At 40.7% G+C, this 19,064-nt stretch overlaps 1 pseudogene; it reads right to left on the bottom strand.

The window, feature by feature from the left end:
- Positions 1-5,212: 5,212 nt before the first annotated feature.
- On the bottom strand, positions 5,213-7,296 carry LOC149443543 (targeting protein for Xklp2-B-like; annotated as a pseudogene).
- Positions 7,297-19,064: the final 11,768 nt, after the last annotated feature.

Consider the following 19,064-nt stretch of genomic DNA (forward strand, 5'->3'; position numbering starts at 1 on the left):
CTACTATCTGGGAAACAGTTAATAACACTTAAATGTCTAAATGCTCATCAGAGCTAAATTTACACCTCCAGGTTGTATCTATACTATTCATGTTCTTAAAGCTTCTCTGCAGGTGCAGTATGTTGCCTTTATGACCCCTTGTCACACTTACCCCTAACATATGTGGGCAGACACTTTAGCTGGCTTCTGTGCTCTTCATTTATAGCAGTCCCCTTTCCCATAAAACAAGCAGACCTACTGTTACTTGGTTGCCCCCAGGACTTATATACAATGCTATAGTGCCTGGCTAACATGCTGGGACAGGCTTAAACTGAGTAGAGAAAACAGATACTTGCAGTTGGCAGACAAGCAGAGCGGTGCAACGACAGTTCAGGTACAAGGTAGGTAAGGCTCAGGGTATTCAGGGTCAGATCTGCAGTCAAAGGTCTAATGAAGTTCAGAGAATAGTCAATATCAGATCTGAGGTCATACACAGGGAAATCCAATCAGTAGAGCAGACAATCAGGGAGCTTGGAGCACATGTTACAAATGCAATATCACAAGCATGAGACTGCAGGCTTGGGTAGCTTAAATCAAGTTTGGTCTCTATCCATAGACTGGCTACATCAATCACCTAGCAGGTGGACAGACAAACAGGGAGAGTGCATCTTAGCCAAAACCAGGATACTGGAATGAGACCAGAAGCTGTGATGGATCAGGAGCACTAGACTCTCCTGAGAGGTGATGAGAGAATGCAGCAGAACTAAGTTGTGCAGAAACAAATAGTTTTTTATTAAACTTTCCAGTATCTTCTCAACTGTAGAAGTTAAACTAACGGATCTATAATTACTTGGTAAAAATTTTGACCCCTTTTTAAATATAGGCACCACATTGGCCTTACACCAATCCAGTGGTAGTATGCCAGCCATTAAAGAGTCCCTAAAAATTAGAAACAATGGCTTTGAAAGATCAAATACTTTAAGGACCCGTGGGTGTATGCCATCTGGTCCAGGTGCTTTATTCATCTTTATTTTGTCAAAATATTTCTGGATCATATCAATTGTGAGCCAATATGGATCATCTGGAGCTGTGTCAATACCACGCCCATTATGGAGAAGAGCTCCCTCATGCTCCTTTGTATACATAGAGCTGAAGAAGGTATTTAATTTATTTGCCTTCTCTTTGTCCCCAGTCACCTACTCTAGTTTATTTTGTAAAGGGCCCACATGCTCGAACTGGACCTTTATACTATTAATATCTGAAGAATTTGTGGTTGTTTGTCCTGCTATCATTTGAAATTGGTCGTTCATTTTCAATTGTTGTGGCCTTAATTCTTTTTTTCATATTCTGTTATATTCTTTGTAATGTTTAAACAATTATAGCATTCCTTCATTTTTATATTTAATAAAAGCTCTTTTCTTATTATCTATAGCTTTTTTAACTCTGGACATAAGCCACATTTGATTTTTAGCCAGGTTTGATTTTTAGCCTTTTAAACTTGTTGCCCATGGGAATATATTTTGCAGTGTGTTCACATACAGTCTATTTGAAGAACTCCCATTTCTGTGTTCATCGATGCCAGTCTAAGTCTTGGAGAGCAGCTCTCAGCCTTGGAAAATTAGCTCTCTTAAAATTGAGCATTTTTGTATTTCCTGTATGTGCTTGAGGTTTACGACTAATGATAAATGAAAACCAGTGTGTGTCTATCTTTTTACTATGGGGGATAGAAGGAGTCCTAAAAGTGAGTGATACAACTTGAAGAAATTTAGATGCAACTATTCTTACAATTAGTTTGCATATAGTTTTTAGTGGTTTTAATACATTACAAAGTAATGAAAAAGTGCATTCAAGAAATATAAACAAAAAATTAAAATAGGCACAATTGAACTAAATGGAATTAAAAAAATATAAGCACCTGTAATAAATGTTTATACACAGACTGCTCCTGTGCAACACCATTGAGGATCACCACCAAGACAATAGCAGGGTTGTTATAGACACAGATTCAACAGTGACATAATGTGAATCACACAGTTCTTACCCCCCCAAAATAACACACACTAAAACAAGAATATAATATAATTATGCTTTCTTTACTGCTCCTCATAGAGTCCCAATATTAAGTATAGCTATTCTTGAGCCTCAACATTTTTCAAACTGATGATGTGGTCACATTGTCCAGCCCCCAAAAACATTTTTTGCCAATCCCTTGGCTATTAGTCTTGTAGAACAATTTGACAAATTCAGTTCTTATGGGCTTTGATGTGTTTATATGAACATATCAAAAGTTTGAATGCTGAATCCAAACTTCCCCGAACAAAGCTCAGGCATGTTTGTCTCCTTCCTATAGGTGGGCAAAATTGATCATGTTGATCAAGTAGCATCTGCCCATGACAGATAGTTGTAAATAATTCATTTTACTTTTTGGGATAATGACACTTACAAAATGAATGCCTATATTTTCAATGTTTTTCACAGAATCTCTTCTGGAGTACCTCAAATGTTGTTGGCTGAATCTCTTTTGGTATCCCTATCACTACTTCCTATGACATCTGTTGCAGTACTTCTAATGGTGCATGTAAGATCTTTGCCAGGGCTTCCATAACTTCCTGAAATGAAGCTGAGTGTATCCTCTGACCCAGTGGGGTATTTCAAATGACACTAAACTTTGATTTAAAAAAATACAATTATATTAACTCCTTAATGCCTGTGCCTCACAACTCTTTAAGAGGTTTCTGATGCCGGGAGGTGGGGTGGGATTTATGATCATGTGACCACCATTATTGGCTGTCACTGTCAGAGGTCAGTCTCAGAGACCAGTAGCTATAGCAGCAGACCAACTAACAGGATAGGTATACAAGCAGGTCACCCTGGCACCCTGTCATCGCAGGCTCACTTGAGGTGTGGGGTCTAAGCACAAATCGGTATTCACCAGAGCTCCTGATAGTGGCGATAGGTTTTGCTGCATGTTAGTCGCAGGTCTCAGGACCAGGAGGTGAGCAAGCTAGGATCCAGTAACAGATATGGCAGGTAGGGATTAAGCAGAAGCATAGTCAGTAAACAAGCCAAAGGTTGGTAACAAGTTGTTGCAGATTGGGATGAGACAGAAGCGTAGTCGAAGAACAAGCCAAAGGTTGGTAGCAAAAGTACGGATGGCAGCAGGAGAGACAAGAGCGAGATATTGACTGGAGAAGGCACAATAATCTGGCAAACAGGAAGTGCAGAGACATGGCTTAAATCACGAAGTTCATTGGAGGAGCAAAGAGTTCAAGGTTCAGCAGAAAACAAGGCACAAGGCAGGATTGTCCAATGGATAAAGCAGAGTGCTGTCCAGCATCTCAGGTAGCTTATTGAGAAGAGTTACTATCAGACACAGTAGTGGTCACGGGTTCAAGTCCAGGCCCTGACATTATCACAGCGGTCACATGATTGAAAAGCTCCTGATCAAGTAGCAATCAAGAGCTTTCCATTCCAGTAACTATGCGCAGGGTTCATGCTCTCAGCACAGCTTTGTTTACATTTTGGTACTCATATACTGTATGTGGCCTCTGGGTAGGTGGGCCTTGACACATATATGTGTACTGTCAGCACAGAGAGGTTAAAGTGTGTATTCTTAATTTTAAAAAGTACCTTCTATTGTTCTCACCCTCCTCAAAATATCCAAATTATATTTTTTTATGTGGTGGCTACATTCATTCTCCATGGTTCCACTGGAAGTAGGAACATACCTGCTCATCAGATAGACAAGAGACTATGCACGATAGACTATGTGACTTGTAGTGTACATAGAGAGGTGAACGTGACAGCTGCTAATGTTCACTGCTTGTTCTAAAGAAACAGAAGTGACGTGGAACAGCACAAGTTCAGTAGCTCACAGATGACAGTACAAGGAAGTGAAAATACACAGCAAGAAACAATTTTTTGAAAAGTAGTTTACAAGGCCATTGAATAGTGGATATTTATGGATGATATTTGGAAGATATAATTTAGTATAACTAAGCATTGCCTGGTGATCTGTCTTCTCACCTGATGCCCTTTGTTTTAAAGAGCTATAATATTCACCAATAAGATTACCAGACTGTTACTGACCCAATAGACTTGACCACTCTCTTGTTTGCCACCTGTCTTGACTCCTGCCTGGACCTGACTCTCTTGCTCATTCCTTATTGTACAGTATCCATGCCTTAACCCCTCTTGTCCCTGCTCATCCTTGGTGGGGCAATACAGGGGGCTGTCACTTAGTATCAACTTGCAGCAAAACCCTTCTCCGCAATTAGGAGCTCTGGTGAAAACCAGCTGATGATCAGATTTGCACCTCAGGTGAGCCTGCATTATCCCCCATGTGTAATTATAACACTATAGATGCAAAAAGGGTTATAAGTCCCAAGTGTTTGTGATCTCTATCTTCTCTCTAAAACAGTTTTAGTACTTTACACTATGGCTACCCTGAGCTACCACTTTTATAGTGAGGGGGCTGGCTTAATTAAATGCTCTTTTAAAGATATTTCTAAGCCTGCTGGCTATGGTTCCATGGCCATTCAAAGCATTGTGGGTTTTTTTTGTTTGCTTGTTTTAATTTATTTATCCCAGGAAATTCTGAATAAAGTTTGCCAAGACCACATATTTCAAACATAATTTGCAGTAAAACCAAGGCTGGCCATAATCCAATCCTTATATTCGAAGCAAACAGCTGATAATCTGATCGCTACTATGCATCTTTCAAGAGCTGATGCAAAATAATGGACAAGCACGAAAAAATGTTTTGTATAACAGAACAAACTACTTTAATTTAAGCAGTACAGTATTTGTCTGTAAACAAATTGAGCGACCAAGATCACGCATGCACACATTATAATACAATACAATACATCACTTCTGAACTTGTATTCTGTCGTATGAGAATTTTTGTAATTTTATTTATTTATTTATTTTTTTGGAATTTAATATAGGTTTTTAAAAAAAAACAAAAATTGAACTGTACACTAAATCAAAATGTTTAAGACCAAACGAAAAGGTTATGGCTAGTATTTACAGAGACTTTACATTAACCCCATTAGTATTTGCACATTTCCCAAAAATACTTAAAGGCAAACCTTTTAAACCTACATTTTTTTTTTCTCTACCCCAGTATAGTTTCTTTTTTCTTCTTTTTCCCCCAGTAACATTTCATCTCAGAGGCACAGTATACCTCAAACATCTTTACAAACTTGCAATACCAGGTGCAATTTTCAGATCAGATCTTAAATCTGTCAGAAAAATTAGGGGATTTGGGAACGGTGAGAGGAAGATCGCTTGTTTTGACATCTAACGGTTTGAACTTCCTGACAGGCTGAGCCTTGTGGACCACGTCTTGTCTTAGCCGGTTGATCTCCTCCTTTTCCTCCTCTTCCTGCCGCCTACGTTCCTCTTCTTCCATAAGGCTTTTCTGGCTCTGCCAGATGCTTTTCAAACTCCTGGCACTCTTTAGTGCGCCTCTGTTGCCAACTCAAAGCCTTTTTGAACTATGGAACCAGAAAGGTTCTCAGTCAGGACTCGACTTTCCTTCCTAGGCATAAATGGCTCTTGGTGGGTCACAGTATTAGGCCGCGCTTTGAACATAGACATTTCCTTCTGCTGTTTAACCTCCTCTTCAACCTGATGTTGCCAAACTTGAAGCCTTGCCTCTCCTCGTTTATCAATTTCCAGCTTAAACGGTTCTGGTTGCGTTTGCTCCTTCACCTTTTTCTCAGGAAGACTAATTTGATCAAAATCAGGTAGAGGCTGAGCCTTGAACTTGGGAGGTTCTGCATTTTGGCGTTCCTTTAGTTTTCTCGCCTTCTCTTCCATCCTGTGCCGATCACGTTCACTAAATGAAAAGGTTTCTGGTTTCTGCTCCACTAATTTTGGCTTGAAAGGCACTCCAAAATAAGGCATTGGATTGGCTTTGATAACAGGGACTAACTCCTCCTTTGGCTCCTCAGGGGAGGGGAATTCTGTTCTTTAGTGCAAAATCTAGAGATTGTATAATAGTTACTGGAAGCAATTTCTTATCAGGAACCCCCCCCCCCCCACATCCTGTAAGATCTTTATGGGACATGGCCTGGAATGGAAAGTGAACACTTCCTCGTTTTCTTCATCTTTCTTCTCACATTGTTGAATTTGTTTTTCTATCTCCAATTTAAAGCCGACTGCCTTGGTGGGTTCTTTAACAGTGGGCTTTTTTGGCAGGAGTGGTCCACCCTCCAAAATCTTTGGATTAAGCTCTTGGGCTTTGAACTTGTATTGCTGTAGCTTCTCAAATTCTTCTGCTTCAACCTCAGCGGAACTCTTGCAAGTTGGTGGCCGGTGTCGCTGCTTTGTGTTAAGCTGTGGGGTCTTTGGCAGAGTCATCCTGGCCTTCAGTGGTTTCACTGGCGATGGTCCTTCCATCTCCCTCTGCCGTTTGCGCAGGTGAAATCGTTGTGGGGTTCTTTTTTGGAAAGCCAAGACTTGCTCAGCAGTGGATGTGTACTCTCCACTAGTGTCTTTGTGTTTCCTTTTGTTACTTTTGGAGAGGTTGAAGGGTTTGGGCACAGTACGGCCCAATTTGTTTGCCAGAGATGGTGGATGCTTTCTAAGTTCGGAAGTAAAATCGACTTGTTTATATTCTGCTGGGTGTTCATTTGGATGCCGTTTCAGACGGTCATTGGTGTGGAAGTCCACCGGCTTTGTAGCTTGAATGGGCACCTTCTTTATTGGTTGATCTCCTGCTAAGGCAGATTTCAAGGACTCCTCATTCTTTTTCAGCCTCTCAGCCAGTTCCTGCTGAAGCTGCTGCACTTTCTCAAGTTCTTGCTCCTCTGTGTTCTTAGCCTTCTGAGTCAAATGTTTGCGCTTAAGAACTGTGGGAGTGGAGGGCAAAGTTATTCTGGCCCTTGGCTTCGGTGACCTTTCAGCAACGCTTGCCAATAGAACTCTGTTGACTGTAGTGTCTGTGGATTTGCATCTAGACAGTTTTGGTTTCTTCAAAGGAGGTTGCTCTTGCTTGGGAGTCACTTTCTTTCATTCAGCTCTGATGTTTGCCATTTGGTGGTTCCTCTGTTGACCTGATAAACGCTTAGAAGACCTTCTGGTTTGCGCCTTTGGAGTCTGCTGTTTTTTGGCACTTCCTCTATTATACACAACCTCATTTCCTGCTTGTGCTATGTTCTCACTTTCAGGGTTCTCTGAGATCATAGACTCTGGAGGGACATTTTCTGCATCTGCAACATGATAAAACCAGGAGTCTATATTCTTATCATCTTCACCAAAGTTGCAGCTAGGAACGTCATACGTATAGCTTCCCTGATGGTCAGACATGGTTGCCTCGCCCTCCAAGACGACCAATGAGAATTAATTGGGCTTTTTTTAAAATTTTATTTAATATTTTTGCTATTTTAATTTGAAAAAAAAAATTGCGTTTAGTAACACTTTAATACTAATGGCATCTCCACACACTAGAAACAACACTGGGATGCACAGGGACCTTTTCCCTGCATTTTCATGAGGTACGGCAGTCCATTCAAAAGAATGGGCTGCTGTGCCCAAGCAAACTCAGCCAGCATAAATCGCATAGTTGTGAACCACGGGTTAATTTGAACAAAACACGTGTCATAAGGCTAGATTCACACTTGTATGAGTGGTTGCAGGTGTGGGAATTGCACCTGTTCCTGCACCCACCCAAAGCCAAAATACACTGATCTTTTACATATGCGCGTTGCTGCCATTCATTTTTAATGTCACCCCCCATGCATCTAAACAAGCAGTGAATTTGCAGGTGCGGGAAGTCGCATGGTGCAAAACCTTCATACTTATTCTAGAGATACTGATCCTTATTGTATTTACTGTTTATCATACGTTATATCAATGAATTATGCTCTTCTTAAAGTGGAACTCCACCCAAACGGGGAATTTCTGCTGCTCTGCCTCTTCCTCCCCTCCGCTGCCACTTTTGGCACCTTTTGAGGGGGGGAGCAGGTATTTGGTTTTGACAGGTACCCTTCCCAATTCTGGCTCAGTTTGCTGTGACGAACTACCCCAGATTTTGGCCCCCTTTTCTTCTCCCGCAGCCTTCTGGGACACTTCCCACTCACTTCGCGTATGTGCAGTAGGAAACTGGCTGTGAAACAGGAAGGCTTCATGGACAATTTTCATTAGTCAAGATGGCGGCACCAGCACCCAATAGTTGATTGAGGAATGGGCTCAGGTGAGGATACCTCTGGTTGCCTGGACAGGTAAGTGCCCTGATTAAAAGTCAGCAGCTACAGTATTTTGTTTTTTGGGTGGGGGGGGTGGAATTCCTCTTAACATTCAAAGTTATTTCACTAAAATAAACAAAGAAATTCCATTTTAAAGTATGGTTCAATTAAAAAAATACAATTAGCATTAAGAAATTGAATTTGATGTTTCAGAGAATAATGAATGTTTTCTTTGAAATTATCAGTTTTTCATGTTTTCTATTTCTTCGCCAATGCACCCAGTACAACTTATTCTTTTAAATGTTTTGCATTGTATTGGTATTGTTCTGTCACATGTTCTGTCCCCCTTTGTAATGTACAGCGCTGAGTGAACTATTGGCACTTTATAAATACTGTATAATAATAATAATAATAATAATAATAATAATTATTAAAGTTTTCTACTAAGCCTGTATAGGTGAAGCAGGTTAGAGGAGTAATATGTACAGGTAGGTAGAAGTGTGCAGTATGTACTGTTTTTGTTGAATAAAATTTGTTGGAGGAAGTTTTGTCATCAGTGTGCAACCCGTTGTTTTGACAAAGGGGAGGGGGGGACAATTTACTAAATAAATATAGGCTGTTAAATTTGCAAGGGAGTTAACCCTAAAGCAAAATAAGTGTGCATGTGGTGATGCTTCACTTTGCAAAGAATGGCCAATTACATTTAAAAATAAAAATATATTTAACATAAAACAGCATTTTTGCTTGCACATGATTTGATGATGGGGTTCTCTTGGGAAAATTCCCTTGCAATATGCACCTGCCCATGCAATGTGAACAGCTTATTTGCCTATTCAATTATTTTTTGCTGTTATTGCTAGTAAGAGCATAGCTAAACGTTTGCCATTGATCAGCATTATCTCAGATGTCAGTAATTGCATACATATTCTTGAGCCTATTTTCTATACTATTGGATATTAAATAATAGTTAAAGTTTTCTTGTTTGGATAGTGTGGGGCTATTTCACCTAGGAGTTGTAACTAATTCATAAAGGCCAGGCTTCCCCCGGCTCCTTTCCTGTGCACAGGTATGAGCTTCCATTTGGAGTGCTGGAGGAACCATCTATGAACACTGAGTACAGTGATCATTTGTATTCGATTGAGAACTATAACTCCATCTGCCATAGTTTTGGTAAATCTAAAGGAGATTGTACAAAGATTGCACAATCAGATTGCATAAACACCTATAATTAACTAATTGCACTTTTGGTGCCATTAATTGTTAACAGCACACCAAACACAGACACAAGCACACATTTTGCCTCGTAAAAAAATGAGTGACAAACACAGCAAAACGCACAATACGAAATGTACAACCCACAACACGCCAAAATGTCCCATGAGCTATTTTACATAGTTACATATAGTTACATAGTTGTTAAGGTTGAATAAAGACACCAGTCCATCCAGTTCAACCTGTGTGTGCTCTCATGTCAAAGATGATATCCCATATCCCTGTATATTGTACTCACCAAGATGCCCATCTAAGAGTTTTTTTAAACTATCAATACGCTGACACTACAGACAGAGGAAGTGAGTTCCACATCCTTCCCGGCCTGACAGTGAAAAAAACCCTATGCAGTTTAAGGCTAAAACCTCTTCCCCTCCAATTTCATTGAATGACCATGTCTTCTTAAACTCCCAGAGACTGAATAGTTTATTTCCTATGCTAGAATCACCACTGAGGCATTTGTATATTGCTATCCTACCTCCTCTCAAGAACCTCTTCTCCAGGGAGAATACATTTAGTGTTTGTAGTCATTGCTCGTAACTGATGTCCTCCAGTCCCCTTATTAACTTTGTTATCCTCCTCTGGACTCTCTCCAGTTCCAGCACATCCTTCCTGAAGATTAGTGACCAGAACTAGACAGCATACTCTAGATGTGGCAGAGTTTTGTAAAGGGCAGGATTATGGTTTCATCTCTTGAGTAAATACTCTTTTAATGAATGCTAATATTCTGCTAGCTTTGCATGCTGCAGCTTGGCATTGCATGCTGTTGCTAAGTCGGTCATCCACTAGGACCCCCAGATTTTTTCCATTTTGGATTCCCCCTGAAGTTAATACCCAAATGAATAACTAGCATTCATATTTTTAACCGCAAGTATACTACTTTACATTTTTTCAACATTAAACGGCATTTGCCATGTAGTTGCCCACTCTTTTCTTTTATTTAGGTCTTCTATATCATGCTGTGACATTATTGCCCTACTTGGCTAAGTATCTTCACTGAGATTGAGCTATTTATACCAACTTTTATATCGTTTATGAATAAATTAAACAGAATTGGTCCCAGGACACAGCCCTGAGGTTCCCCACTTACCACTTCAGACCAGTCAGAGTTTACACTATTTATCACCACCCTTTGTATATGCCCCTGTAACCAATTTTCTATGCATGTACAAACCCTATGGTCCATGCCTACAGACCTTTGAGTTGTAAATTAAGAGTTTATGGAGGACTGTGTTGAACGCTTTAGCAAAATCCAGATATACCACATCCACAGGCCTTCCCTTATCTAGGTTAGCTCACATGCTCATAGAATGTTAATTGATTGGTTTGGCAAGAACGACCTTTCATAAAGCCATGCGGATTATTACTAATTATACTGTTTTCATCAGCAAAATCTTGGATATAGTCATTTTTCATCCCCTCCAATAGTTTACATACTGTTGATGTTAGACCGACTGGCCTGTAGTTTCTAGGAATATGCTGTCCTTAGAAATTAGGAAAAAAGGTCTGGCTATAACCTGACTGAGTTCTCTGAGTACTCTTCAGTGTAAGCCATCTGGTCCTGGTGATTTATTTGCGTTAAGCTTTTCAAGATGTTTTTGGACACCTGCTTCTGTAAGCCACATGGGTATATTCTGTGATGAGTTACTAGTGGTACAGTCTTGATTGCTATATCCTTCCTTTTTTTAGTAAAAACTGATGAGAGGAATGCATTTAGTACAGTTGCCTTCTTCTTGTCATTTTTAACGTACTTCCCTTCATCATTGTAATGGAACCGACCCCAGGCTGTGCTTGGGTACTTCCAATGCTACAGCTTCCCTGTCCGAACACTGGCAACAAACACCACAGCAGACCATACAAGACTAGACGACACCAGTGTTGAAGTAAGCCAGAAGGTAGACTAGTTTATTTGAACACAGGTACAATATATATATATCAGAGGACAGTCCCCCCTCCCTGCATAATGACACAGGGTGGGGAAATCTACATTTAGTAACAAGAGACACACAGGTATTCAAACTTCACACCAGCAGACAGTCCTATCAGGAGGGAGGACTGCTGGAGACACCCTCCCACTAAGATAATACACATAAACACATACATACCATAATAGTTTGCTCCCAAGCAAGAAAATAGAACAATGGGATGCAGCCACACAAAACCAAACAATCCACAACCCCCACCCCACCTATCTCCTAGACATGTCTACACAATATTAGGACAGATCACCCTGTACCCCTAACAGGCACAGGGTGACTTACACATAATAGGGAGATGGGGAGCTGAGACATGGGTCTCCCCACCTCTCCATAGTGAGCTGGGTTCCATGGGACTCCCACCCAAAGTGACTCCCATCACAATCATCCTTTATGGGGACAATCTGTTCTGACCTTGATTATTTACTCTTAATATATTTAAAGGTGGTCTATGTTAGCTGCCCTGATTTAATTTTTACACTTTTTATTGCACTCTTTGTAATGTTGGAATGATGATTGTGACCCCTCTACCTTATATTTTTAAAGGCCATTTTTCTCTTGAATGTGTCTTTTTACATTAAAGTTTACCACACAGGTTTAATCTTAGCTCTTTTATATATGTTGCCCATTGGAATACACTGGATGATACCTTTATTTAATATATTCCTAAAGTACTCCCATTTTTCCTCCATGTTCAATGTTGCTAGGATTTGGTCCCATTTAATATCTTGTAGTATTGAAAATTTTGTTCTTTTTAAATTTAGTGTTCTTGTACTACCCCCCTCACCATCTCCTTTTCCTTATGCTTATGTAATTCTCCTGTTATCACTAGTTCCCAAAATGCCCTGCCTCATTGCCATTTCTAACAGATGTAACTCCCCTTCATCCTTCAGGTTGGGGGCCTGTAGCATACTCCCACTATTCCTACTTGTTTCTTCTCTGTGAAGTTCCACCCACAGGGACTTCACATCCCCCTTGCCCCAGTGCAATGTTGTCCCTCTCATTCTTGATGTACAGGCATACCCCTCCTCCCCTTCTATTCTCTCTATCCCTCTAATACAAAAAATACCCATGGATAGTTGCTAACCAGTAATGTGAGCTGTCAAACCAAGTTTCTGACATTCCCTCCTCCTCATATATCAGAAGCTCCAGTTCCTCCATTTTTTAGCTAGGCTCCTGGCATTTGTGTACATGCCTCTCGGTTTTGTATGGGCACATATTATTTCCTCCTTAGTTGTTCTGTGGCAGTATTTTTGTATTGCCAATCCACTTACTCCAGGTTTAGCTATTATGGTTACAGCACCCTCTGACCTTCGCTTACTACTGGCTATTACTTCCTCTGATCTCCCCCCCCCGCGCTGCCTAGTTGCCATTTGTTAAATACTCTTAGCTCCCGCTGACTCTCTAATGTGGCTCAAGGTACAGGCAGTATCTCTGAGAATACCACATTAGACATCCTCTACTTCAATTTTGCCTCAAAGTACCTGAAATAATTTTTTAGGATGTGCCATCTGTAACAAGCATGCACACAGTGAAGGACACAGCCTCCATTTTGTTAAGAATCTCCATTTTCTCCCCTCATTCTTTCCCCCCTCCATCTCTGAGAGGCACAGTGACATATGGCAGAGTGTGTGTGTTAAAAGTGTCACAGGCCAGAGCCCAGCAGGAGGGCTATGTGCTATAAAGCCCCAAGGGAGCTGGGGACTCACTGTCCAAAGAACCTGTAAAATTTAGCACCTCATAAAAAGATAACGCAGCCTTCCCAGGAGTTCAAAAGACATTCCAAGGAAGCACAGCAGATAACCTTTTTAAAAATCCATTTTTCCCCTATGTCTCATATCTTGGAATATGAGAGACTTACATAAAAACCAGGCATGTCGTCAGATTGGCCAAGAGGAGGCGAACAGTTTGATAGGTCACTCGTCTTGTCTCGAATACATAGGAAAGCCGAAAAGTAGATCTCGTGAACCGTTCAGTGTATAATTTCATATTTCATATCTAATCAATCCTCAGACATGTCTGCATAATAATCTACCCATGGGTGGAATGTCACTTGTGCATAGGAAAAGTTATGAGCCAAAATATGAACTACATTCTATTTTAGGGCTACGCCCAGACCTCCACGCCCTAAACGTGGTATTGGTCCTTGACTTCAGAGAAACCCCCTGCTAGGGAACTACAAATTGGGCTGTCAGGCCTAAGAGAGTGAAGTTGAAGAATTCTCCCATTGACCATCGAAACAGAGGGAGATCAAAGCACCCTTCTGCTCTGAAACTTAATCTGCTAACCCAGGACTTTGGCAAGTACTTCAACCCCTTAACCTCCTTTTTATTATCTCTTTGCTGTGCTGTTGTTCTCTGTATGTATATATATATATATATATATATATATATATGTTACATCTTTGTTCTGTAAATATTTTTTTTCACCCCCTTTTGACTTTTCAGTAATAAATCTTTCCTTCTGAAAGTGTTGAACTGTTTCTATAGCTCTTAATTGCAATTTACAAATTCCTGCCTCTAAAAAGAACACTACTGTGTTTGTTTAACCCTCTGCATAACCGGCCTGCGGTGACCGTGTTATACAGACTATTACCTCAACCATTATAGTGTTATTGCGGATATCGCCGAGTTTCCTCTCTGTACAAAAAGGAGGTGGTGGCAGTGTGAAGGGTTAATTGCATAATTAACCTGACCCAGTAACAATCGCTCAGGCTTCCGGTACATCGATTGTGGTCCAATTAGCTGGAAAATCGTTGTGCAGGGTGCAGCTGGGTGTGGCATTGTTACTCATGTGATATTGCGGTTTTAGATTGGCTAAACCTTCGGTCACGAGTTTGGTGAGAAGGGCTGGGGTTTGACACCGCGGTCATCACATATTGGTGACAGCGATTGTGGGATTATCACATATTGGTGGCAGCGATCCCGCGTTCGTCACACCACCTTCCTCTAACTTTGTCACTGGTACCAATGTGTACTATGACAGCTGTGTTTTCCCCAGCCCCACCTAACAATCTGTCCATTCAATCCAAAATATATTGAACCCGAGAGCCCTGTAAATAATATACTGTTTAGTGATCATGGTCTTTGTGACAGACCTGTCCTTCTAATAATTGAGTCCCCATACCACCAGTATCTGCTTAACCTTGCCTGTACCCTCGCCTCTCTCCTTACTGGAGCAGTTGTTCCCCTGCCAGCTAGGGGAAGGGGCCTGCTCCAGAAACGCCACCTCTGAACGGATATCCCTAACATCATACCAACTTGGTATATTTATTGGGATATAGCAACTCAGGACAAGCCTCTCTAAGGCTCTTCCCTCGTCCCCTCCTTCTAACTGACACACAATGACCAACCTCTAGCTCCTGCATCTCCATATCCCCTCCCCCCTCTATACTGGCCCCGCCAGCACCTGCTGGGTGACGTCCAAGCTCCTTTCCAGGTTGCTGATGCTTCACACTGTTGGCACCTTATTCTCTAGATCCAGTATCTGGGCTTCCAGTGAAAACAACTAGCTGACATCTCACACAGCAGTATTTGCCCTTGAACGACTCTTCAAGGAACGTATACATGGAGCAAGATGTACATTGGGTCACGTCACCAATCCTGTTGGACATTTTACCCTCTTACATAATGGGGATATTCCTAGAATATTTTTTTCCCCTTCTGCTATATATAATTTGTTGTTAACTCCCATTACTCAAAATAACTTCAAAAATTACTACCAGCGCTCCAAATTACTCCCATAATTCTGAATTTCTCCAAAATTGCCCTCATACTTCAAGATACTCCATAAATACTGCCAGTACTCCCAGTTACTCCAAAAACCCTCCAAGTACTCCCGGTTACTCCAAAACACTCCCAGTGATTCCAAAAACACTCCGAATACTCTGAGATACTCAAAAAACACTCCCAGTGCTCAGATTACTGGGAATATTTTTGGAGTATCTCAGAGTACTGGGGGTGTTTTTGGAGTATCTCGGAGTATGAGGGCAATGGATAAGGTAAGTGAGAAAAAAGCACATTGGGATGGCTGGGCCTGAAATGGCATTGGAAAATGCTTCTATTTATTATGAAAAGTGAAATTCTGCCCAAAAAGGTGACCATATCATTTATTCACTGGGAGAAATTCCCTTACAAAGTGAATAGCTTATTTGTCTTTAGTAAATCAACGCTATATGATTCTGTGTTATTGAAGGTTTTATTATTTATTCATTGTTTTTCTTTTGGTTGAACTGGATGAACCATGAGATGGATTTATTAAAGACAAAGAGACTGTGCAATTTGCAAGTGCAATTGCTCTAGGGCTTAGTAAATGAGCTGAAGCTTCATTTTGCAAGGAATACCGAAGCATATTCAAGAAAAAAAAGTACCATGATTTACAAAAGCACACGATTCACTGCTAGAAGTCAGCAGCGTTTCCCCCAAATTACTAAACTCTGGAGAAAATGCACTTGCAGTGTGTAGAGTTTATTTGCCTGTAGTAAATTCACACAAGTGTGTTTTTTTCTGAACCTATATAACTAGGTACAAGGAAAATAAAAAAAAAAACTTATATTTGCTTGAACGTGATTGGATAATGCAGCATAGTTTTAACACATTTACCAAGCTTCGGGGATAATTCCCTTGTGAAGCACAGTTTCCCTTGCAAAGTGAACAGCCTATTTGCCTTCAGTAAATCAACCCAAAAGGGTTTATTAAATTTTTCTCACTGGTTCACAATATACAAAAGGGAACCTTAAATATAAAATTATACAACCAAGAAGTTTTAATCCAACCTCCTATTCTCAAATGGAAAGTGTAAGGTCACTGTGACATGGGCCAGTTAGCTCTCCTGGTAGATGCATTTATACAGTCCACGGCAGACAAGAACCATATTTAAGGGCTTGGTAGCCCACTTTTTTAAAAACACAAGAAAGCAAATTACAGTCTAATATAAGGTTTCCCACACAGGGGATCTTCTCCAGCTTCAGCAGACTACCACCGCTGGAAAATGCCAGGCCACCTGGCTCATGCTGTGCCTCTTACATAGCAAACATAGTTAGTCTGGCTGAAAAAAGACAAAAGTACATCCAGTTCAACCATAAAAAACTAAATAAAAAAAAGTTATAATCCTATACACACAGTTGATCCAGAGGAAGGCATAAAAACCCAGCAAAGCATGATCCAATTTACTCCTGCAGGGAAACAAATTCCTTCCTGACCCCCTTAGAGGCAATCGGATATTCCCTGGATCAACTTTACCTATAAATGTTAGTATCCAGTTATATTCTGTGTATCTAAGAAAGAATCCAGGCCTTCATTGAAGCAATCCACAGAGCTGGCCAGAACCAACTCCTGATGGAGTCTATTCCACATTTTCACAGTTATCACTGTGAAGAAACGTTTCCATGTTTGGAGATTAAATTTCTTTTCCTCCAACTGTAAAGATTGCCCCCTTGTCCTCTGTGATGACCTCAGGGTGAATAGCTCTACACCGAGTTCATTATATGAACCACTGATGTATTTATACATGTTGATCATATCCCCCCTTCATTGCCTCTTCTCAAGAGAGAATAAATTCAGTTCATCTAATCTTTCCTCATAGCTGATCTCCAACATGCCTCTTATCAGTTTGGTTGCCCTTCTCTGTACTTTCTCCAGTTCCCCAATGTTCTTTTAGTGAATTGGTGCCCAAAATTGAACTGCATATTCCAGATGAAGTATTACTAATGATTTGTACCGGGGTAATATGATATCTCTCTCTCTGGAGTCTATACGTCTTTTAATACAAGAGAGGATTTTGCTCGCTTTAGAAACTGCAGCTTGGCATTGAATGCCATTATTAAGCTTGTGATCTACCAGAACTCCCAGATCCTTCTTCACCATTGATTCCCCCAGTTGTACCCCCCTAGTATGTATGATGCATGCATATTCTTAGCCCCCAAGTGCATAACCTTACATTTATCAACATTACCAGTCTCTCAGACAGACTGTGCTGTCCAGCTCTCTCGGTTACTTGGCTCTCTAGCCTTTAGTCATAGCACCCTGCTGCATGGCCCACCTCTGGCCTATGGATTGGGGTTCTCCTGACAGCCCAGTAGGAGCTGACCTGACTCATGGAACTGAGATCCTTTGTCCTTTGGCTTCTGGCTGGGTCCTCTGATCCCTAGATGAGACCTTCCATTTTTCCCCACTGGGAATTGTCTCTAAACAGGGAGCCCTGAGCTATTCTCAGACCTGAGTATATAATGACCCTTCATACCTGTATACAGGTTGTAGGTGTCTAGCAAAACCCAGAAAGTCAAATACACAGCTTTCTCTGCCCAGAAACACTAGTCTGGAACATCACATTTACCTTAAATGCAAATCCTGTATCACATTTCTCTATATTCTCACAGTAACAGAGTCTTATCCTAGGTCCCTGCTGTGCTTACCTCCATGGATAATGAGCTACCAATGCCCATGCAGCTAATGCAGAGATTTGAGGATTTCAAATATCCACTCTTCATTTTCTTTGTGCCACGTTCCCAGGATGGATCAGAGTGATTCTGATTGGTCAGCAGTGACATAAACCAGATCCACTTAGTATGGGGCCTTTCAGAGTCCGAGCTACCTTGGTTTAGAGGTTAGGTTGAGATATATAAATGTCCCAGTAAATCCAAGTTGCAATTTTTTTTTTAATTGATGTTAATTCTAGCAGTTAGCATTTCCATTAGTTTTATCTCTTTAATATATTGTAGTAAGTCAGGCATTAGAGTATGAGTATGTTTCCATATTGAAATAAAGAGACAGTGGGTTGCAGTCATGAGAGTGCTTGAAATGTTTTCCAATATTTAGATAGTCCGGGTATAGGGGAGCCTAAGAGATTTGTTTGTTTTTAGGATCTCTTGAATTTCACGGAAAGAATATAATCTACCACACACCGCCCACTAAAAAAAATGGAGGAGAACCTCCTCTTCTGTTTGGGTGGACTGGACCGGAGGCAGCCAGGTATATGGACAGCGGAGTTCTTGGAAAGAATATAATCTACCACACACCAGAATGCGATTATACCAGTGCAGGTCCACATAATATGGTATAAAGGTGTATACGAACAATGGAGTTTGTTTACTCCTAACCACCCATAGAGCAGAGCTGTGTTTGTCCATGTCCACTCTACAGAAACTATGTGGACACTGACCTGTCACCCTCCCCACTCTGCTCCACAGATCTCCTGCTGTTTGGAATGCAATCCACCAGTGTGAAAAGACCCTAAAAAGGACCTATTTGAGACTTATCACAGCTTAGCAAGCACAGAATGCTTACCGTGGGATAAATCTCATTATGTTTTTCGGCTGCATAGTACCATTACATAAACATTTATATTCTTTTTAAAGGTGGGCATTTCTGCAGACAAACCAATCCCATTCCCCTCAATAACTTGCCACAGTGGTCTCCAAATTTGACCAAAGATTCTAATAATGTCTTTCCTAAAATTATAAATACAGTAGTTTCTATGGAAGTTAAAAGGATTGAGTACTATAGTTTTCCTTTTCATTGGACCTAAAAGTATACCATGGGTTAAAAAACCTTGTTGGCAATCTCATAGGCAGTTTAAAATAGTTATATGTTTCTTGTGATGTAAGAAACTATGACTTATCAAAGAGTCAATGCATTTATTCAAAGTG

The sequence above is a fragment of the Staurois parvus genome, unplaced genomic scaffold (assembly GCF_062004578.1).
Source record: "Staurois parvus isolate SC_StPar_1 unplaced genomic scaffold, SC_StPar_1.0 ptg000850l, whole genome shotgun sequence".
Classification (NCBI taxonomy): Eukaryota; Metazoa; Chordata; class Amphibia; order Anura; family Ranidae; genus Staurois; species Staurois parvus.